Source organism: Sorghum bicolor, chromosome 8 (assembly GCF_000003195.3).
Source record: "Sorghum bicolor cultivar BTx623 chromosome 8, Sorghum_bicolor_NCBIv3, whole genome shotgun sequence".
Lineage (NCBI taxonomy): Eukaryota > Viridiplantae > Streptophyta > Magnoliopsida > Poales > Poaceae > Sorghum > Sorghum bicolor.
The window spans coordinates 38,836,191-38,843,689 of record NC_012877.2 but is presented as its reverse complement, the minus strand read 5'-3'; the positions used below and the strand labels follow the sequence as shown (position 1 = coordinate 38,843,689).

At 50.7% G+C, this 7,499-nt stretch overlaps 1 long non-coding RNA gene across 1 annotated transcript; it reads right to left on the bottom strand.

The window, feature by feature from the left end:
* LOC110429902 lies at positions 6,029–6,934 on the bottom strand. Its single transcript, XR_002447095.1, has 3 exons — positions 6,844–6,934; positions 6,648–6,744; positions 6,029–6,519 (listed from the first exon to the last, which is right to left on the bottom strand). It is a non-coding gene; the product is annotated as an uncharacterized LOC110429902 (long non-coding RNA).

Genomic DNA, 7,499 nt, shown 5'->3' with positions numbered 1-7,499 from the left:
GAGCAGTAGACCGGAAGGAACGCCGAAAATGCATTTCTTGGGGTTGAGCTTCCACTTGTACCTATTGAGTGCCTTGAAGGTTCGGTCTAAGTTGTCGATTAGGGTGCTCGCGTCCCTTGTTTTTACGACCACGTCGTCCACATAGGCCTCGATGAGGTCATCGCGAATCTCGTCGTGGAGGCATTGCTGGATGGCCCTTTGATAAGTGGCCCCGGCGTTTTTAAGTCCGAAAGACATGGTAGTGTAGCAGTATGCGCCGAAGGGTGTGATGAAGGATGTTTTGATCTGATCTTCTTCCTTTAGCGAGATCTGGTGATAACCAGAGTAGCAATCTAGAAAGGAGAGGAGTTCGCATCCGGCCGTTGAGTCGACCACCTCGTCGATGCGAGGAAGACCAAAAGGATCTTTAGGACAGTATTTGTTGAGATCGGTGTAATCAACGCACATTCTCCATTCATTATTCTTTTTGCGTACAAGAACCGGATTGGCGAGCCAATCGGGGTGATACACTTCTTTTATGAATCCGGCTGCTAGAAGCCGTGTTATTTCTGTCCTAATAGCCTCCTTTTTGTCACGAGCGAACCGTCGCAGTTTTTGCTTGATTGGTCTTGCGGTCTTCGAGACATTTAAGGAGTGCTCGATCAGGTTTCGTGGGACACCAGGCATGTCTGCGGGTTTCCATGCGAAGACGCTCACGTTGTCCCTTAGAAACCTGACGAGCGCGTCTTCCTATTTTGGATCCAGGTTAGCCCCGATGAGGGCTGTCTTCTCGGGGTTGCCTTCGACCAGCTGCACTTCTTTGTACTCCTTGGATTTCGAGTTCTTTCTGGCTGTCTCCTGCTCAGGTAATCGGAGCTGGTCGGGAGGTAGCTGTGCGGCTTGGTTTGCTGTTTCCGCCATGCGGATTGAGAGGTCGATTGCCTCGGTGATCTTGAAGCTTTCTTCTTCGCAGGTGTACGCGGTGTAGACGTTGCCTCTGACGGTTAGGACACCCTTCTCCGTGGGCATCTTAAGGACTAGGTATGAGTAGTGCGGGACTGCCATGAACTTTGTCAGCGATGGGCGGCCCAGTATGGCGTGATAGGTCCCGTCGAAATCCGCGACTACGAAGTTGATGAACTCCGTCCGGAAGTGATCGGGTGTGCCGAATTGGACAGGCAATGTTATCTGTCCGAGGGGCACCGAACTTTGACCCGGCAAAACCCCCCAGAATTGGGCGTCGTAAGGTTTTAGTTGTGCCGGTGATATCTTGAGGGCGGGCAGGCTGTTGCGGAAGAGGATGTCGATGGAGCTTCCCCCGTCAATGAGCACGCGCTCGAATCTGATGCTATTGATGCAGGGATCAAGAATCAGTGGGAAACGACCCGGCTCTGGGATAGCGGCCCACTGGTCCTTCCTGCTGAACGAGATCTCCCTGTGGGACCACGCGGGAAATTTCGGATCTGCGATCAGCCCGTCCGTGCTGTCTATGTTGAGGCAGGCTCTCTTTAACAGCTTTCTTTCTCGCTTGGACTCAGTGGAGACCTTGCCCCCGAAAATGGAGTGGACCACGTCGGTGGGGCTGACGTATTGGTGTCGGGGGTCCCTGTCTTGGTCCTTATCCTCATCTTCGTGGTCGTGCCCGTCGCGCTTGTTATTTTTCTTGGCGGAGTCATCTTGGGCGGCCCGCCGTGTATAGATACTTTTGAGGACGCGGCACTCTTCCATGGTATGGTTGGACTTTGGGTGTAGCTGGCACGGTCCCTTCAACGTTTTGTTGTAGTCGTCTTGGTAGTCCCGTCGTCCATTGGGACGTTTGACCGTATTTACTTCGTGGTCGTATTCGCGAGGGCGCTTTCCTCTGAAGTCGTCGCGGCTGTCGCGCCGCCGATCCCAACCCTCTCGGTGATCGCGGTTGTCGGAGCGGCGGTGATTTCTGTTGTCGTAGCGACCACGACCGTCATCTCGCCGGGAAGGCTGGTCGGGGCCTCTCGCATCGTCTCGGATTAGTTTTTCTGCGTCATCAGCATCGGCGTAATTTTTAGCCGTGGCGAGAAGCTCTGCTACCGTTGATGGGCGCTTACGCAACAGCTTGTTCCTCAGCGCTTCATGGAAACGCAAGCCCTTGATAAAGGCTGATATGGCCTCGTCATGAGAAATCTTCGGGATTTTGAGGCGCATATCCGAGAATCGTCGGATGTAATCGCGCAGAGGTTCATTCTTCCTGTCTCTTATCCTTTCAAGGTCATACTTGTTTCCGGGCTGCTCGCATGTGGCGATGAAGTTGTCGATGAAAGCCTGGCGTAGCTCTTCCCAAGAGTCGAAGGAGTCCTCGGGCAAGCCGAGAAGCCACTGATGACCAGCCCGGTCGAGGACTACGGGGAAGTAGTTAGCCATGACGTGCTCATCTCCTGCCGCTGATCGGACGGCGATTTCATAGAGAGTGATCCAGTTCTCTGGATTTTCCTTGCCGTCGTATTTTTTAAGTTTTTCGAGCTTGAAATTGCGGGGCCACACGACCTGGCGGAGGTGTGAGGAGAACTGTCTTAGGCCCGGAGGACCGTGGGTCGCATCGTACTCGATGCGGCGCAGGTTTTCGTGGACTGCTCTCTCTGCGGCGCGCCTGTTGATGCGGTCCCGGGCATCTTTGGGAGGGATGTTGTGGCGGAGATCCCTGTGTTGATCTTCTTCTTGGCCGCGTACGCCATGAATTTGCTTGCGGCGGCCATCGGCGTCCCGACCACCATCGTCGCGCCGCGAGTCCCCTCGACGGTTGTCGGGGGAGCGGCTGCGGTGACGCCTGCTGGGTGAGACCTGGCTACGATTAGTCTGGTCGGAGGCGGCTTCCGTATAAGAGACGTCCTGGACTCTCTTGAGCAGAGTGGCCGTCTGTCCCATTGCGGCGATCAGGTGTGCTCGGATGCTGGTCCGGACTCCCTGGCATTCGGGGGTGTCACGAAGCCGATCCAGGTTGGCCATGGCGACAGCCACGTTGGCGCTTGGCGTTTTGTAGACTGGCTGGTCCCCGACCATGTCAAAGGCATCGTTGAGGTTACTCGGTGGCATCTGTTGTTGCTCGTCCGCACGCCGTCGGGCGCGATCGGCGTTACGCTGTTCGCGGAGTTGCCTCTGGTCATCTGTTTCTCCGTCAACGGCCGGTTCGTCGGCGCTGACATTGAACACAATATCCCCTCGCCGGGGGGGAATATCGGGAATCGGTCGAAACCCGGAGGGTGTGAAGGAAAATCCAGGTCGTAGCCCTCGTCTTCGGTGTTTATAACCTCGGTGGGGACGGAGCCGGTGCTTGAGTTGGTGCTGGAAACCTGGCCGTCCCGTAGCTCTCGGATTGTCACCATGTTGACATGGTGACGATTGTTCCTTGACGGCGACCAACCCGCCTTGCTGAAAACGGATTGGACATGCTGTGAGTAAACAGAGGCCGAGTTGTTCAGGCCGCGAGGATAGTCTTCCTTTTTGAGCTCGACGGATCGTCCTGAGGGGGTAGTGGTTATCGTCAGGGACGTTCCCAGCCGTTCGTGTGTGGCGACACGAGTTGGCCGGCGGGATTTCGAAAAATCCGCTCGAGCAGCTTGGTCGGGCCGGCGCAGAACTCCATCTATTAGTTGGGAGACTTCGAGTAGCTTGGAGTCAGCGCGATCGAGCGCTTCGAGGAGGTCCGAGCAGTCGATCTCCTTTCCCTTGTAGAGTGGGAACGGTGGTCGGGCGCTTGGTGCCGTCATGCGTGTGGTCGGAGACGGCGTGATCTCAGATTGGATCTGGATCTCCTTCGGAACCGTGGTCGCGAAGCCGCCGTTGCACGTTGTCCACGTGATCTGGCCGATGGTGAACGTGAGGCCTTCGGGCACGGTCGCGGAAGCTGGGATCGTGACCATCTTGTTCGCCGGAAAAGTTGCACGCACACCCCCTACCTGGCGCGCCACTGTCGACGAAAGCTAGTCGGCAGTCTACCTTGGGGTATACCCTCGGTAGTAGTTTATCGGTAGACGGTGCGCAAACTACGAACTCGATGGGGACGCAAGACACGGACAAGCTTTTTATCCAGGTTCGGCCGCCGAGTTGGCGTAATACCTACGTCCTGCGTCTGGTTGTATTGATTTGTGCTGAGAGAATATGATGTCCTAGGGGGGTCCCTCGCCCCTCCTTATATAGTCTGGAGGGCGGGGTTACAGATCTGGGAACTAATCCTAGTCGGTTACAATTGCCATGGATAATTCGATGTCAATTCCTATTCTAACCGACAAGAATCCTGCTTGATCTCCACATCTTGTTTCCTTGCGCGAAACTCCAGGTTGTCGGATCAAGCCTTGAACTCGTCTCGTAATGGACCAAGCCTCCTGGCCGAAATCTAGCCGTAAGGGTATAGGGGTTTATACCCCCACAAGGCACATGTGGTCGCGGCACTGTACACACCAAGGTAGGAAAACAACTATACACCACGAGGCACCCCCCTCTTGCGCCTTTCGGTAACCACTAACAAGTTAGAGAAGTTCAGTTTACTGAGCTAAAACCAGAGCCATGTAGCTCTCATGGCTGTACGGTAAATCCTGGGTGACCGCTTTAAGATTCAGTCCTTACGGAGGGCAGACTAGAGCACCCAAAAAGGCCCAATGCTCTAGCCCCCTTCTATCCATGTTGCTAAAAAGCATCATTTTATCATTGATTACATAATCCATTAGTCAAGATTAACATTATATAGTTTGGTGATTGCAAACTAAGCAAAACTACCCATATGCATAACCCAAGGTAACAAGGGATTCAGGATAACAAAGGTTCTAGGTAAAGTCCTTAGGGGTTTATCATATTAGACACATGCACATGAAGAGGTTATTAAATAGTTATTAGGTAACAAGGGAAACCCATGTTACACTTGCCTTCCAAATTGTTGCTATCCAACTTCTTGATCATCCTTGTAGAGCCCCTCTTCTAACGTTAGCAATCAACTGGTACAAGCATCACAAGAACCTAAAAACAGTACACCAAGCATTACAAAATAGGATAAATGTTTTAAACACGTAGAACTTGCAACTACAATTGTTGTGCGCAAAAACAACTAACATAAAAGTCGTGATTAAAAGATATATCAGATAGAGACTAGAAGGTTCGATAAATGATAGGATTAGAGTAAACATGATGGACATGGACGCAAGATTTATGGAGCACAAGGATCTATAGATGATTTGTTGATGACTATGGATTTGTGAAGAGGATACATGGAACATATTATGACTAGTGGCTGCACAGATGAAATGTTACATAAAAGGGAAGCACGAGTTGACGATTTGCACACCGGTTGAGCAAACCCAGTGGCGGACAGTGGAGGTTATGATTAAAAGGAACATGGTCTTAGCATCACCAAATTGAGATCATTTTTGTGGGCTTGTTGTGGACTGTATGAAGTATGTTGTAGCAAAATAACATGATGTTTTGACTATCGGATAGTCGGGGAACGAGATTGCAAGATGGTACTGCGTGGCTGTTGGCATGACAGGAGCAGCGACACGATGATGCTTATATTTTGGGCATTGTGGCTCATATGAACAAGAAAACTTGCAGAGATGTGTATAAATATTTGATATACACTATGATCAAAGGCCATGACCACTAGAGTGGCGATTCATCGAGAACACACATGCCAACTTGTCTCAACGCGGCTGCAGGACAGCAGGGACAGCAAGCACAAGATAGAAACATTTCTCTTTTATCTTTAATCCTATGGTCATGGACATGTGCAACAATATAAGACATATTGTGGTCGAAGGACACAGTCACCGGAATGTTTGAACATTTTGGAATATGCATGCCAACCAGCTGGAACTCTGCTGTGGGGCAGCAGGGACAGTGAGCAAAAGATAGGATCATATCTCTTCCATATTTGATCCTATAGCCATGAAACTTTGCAGAGGCATGTGCAAGGATAGGACACATATGCTGTATGAATGGTTTGATGATTTTACTAATGTATTATGGGGAACATCACTACCAAACAGAGGCGCAACACTGCTGAAATAGCAGAGACAACAGAAAACCGAAAAGACAATGATATCTCTTTCATCTTGAATTCTATTACCATGGAATTTCTCAGGGGTGTGTGCAAAGGTACAAAACACACTATGGTTGAAGGACACGGTCACTGGAGCGATAGTGCCAACCAACAGGAATGCTAATGCGGGGCAGCAGGGACATCATGCACAAGAACATTTATAACTCTTTTGTGTTAGGCTCTATGGTGATGAAATTTGGCAAGGACATGTTCAACTTCATGACGAATATCATTTTCAAAGGATTTGATGATTGGAGGAAAGGATCTTATGGAACATGCATGCCAATCGGAAACAATGCTGCTGCAAGGATGCAGGAGCAGCAAGCATGATGATATCAATAACTCCGGTATCGCTGGTCCTATGACCAAACTGATTTACAGAGGTGTGTACAACATCAAGGGCTATATCATGATCAAAGGGTTTGATGACTGGAGGCCTGGATCACTGGGAATGTGAACGGTAACCGGCAGCAGCATTGCTGTCCACGAGGGACAGAGACATGATTGTTAGAAAACATTGCTGGAATTCGACCACACGCAGATTATGGCATGTGTTCTATAAGGAATAACATATTAACAAGATGGAGAACATGATGGTGGTCCTCACATCAGGGTTAGTTGTAGCAGGAGACGAAGTTGACGGTGGCTGACATCGACTATGGGTGATGACAGGGTCTGCGATCATCGGAGCAGCGCCAATTCCACTTCGAAGATAATCATGCAACATGAGAGATCAAAAGAGGTTGATGAGAAGGGGCACGAGCAGCAGGATCAAAGAGGGAAGGGGGAAGGGATGGCCTCACCACTCACTGTACAGCAGCGAAGACGACAACAATCAGTGGGGTGTTGATATAGGTTCGAGCACACCGGAGTTTCTTCCATGTAGCGTTCAAGAGCTGGGTATCATGACCACAAAGAGGATGAACTGAAGATCATTTTCATATTGAAGAACACAGAAGGATGATCTCCTTACCATGGCATGGTGTCAAGTTTACTGGCGATGAGGTAAATCACGCAGCGGCAAAATGGAACCGCTGCTGCGTGGGGGCTCCATTTTTGGTGGATGAACAACTGAGGAAGTTGGAGATGCTGCCATGGGGAAGGGAGAGGAAGATGGAGGGGGCTGTTACTCTGGTGGTGGTGTGAGGGAGAGAGGAGAATAGGAGGAGGCGCCCTGCTGATGGTGTGCGTGAGGGAGAGAAAGAGGGGAATATATGGCTGCCCTTTTGCTGCATGGAGGCATGCAAATGGAGTGTGATTAAATGGAGTTATTAGGAGGGGAATGAAGAGAGGTGTGCTGCATGGTTTATGCGTGAGAATAAGAGGAGGGAGGGTCTGTTTCACCTGCTTCCATTCTTTGCATTTAGAGAGTGTTAAAGTTGAATGAAAAGGGAGCTTATGAAAGGAATTAAAGGTGAGGGCTGCTGTTATTTTATTTGAGGGACAGAGGGCAGGCGCC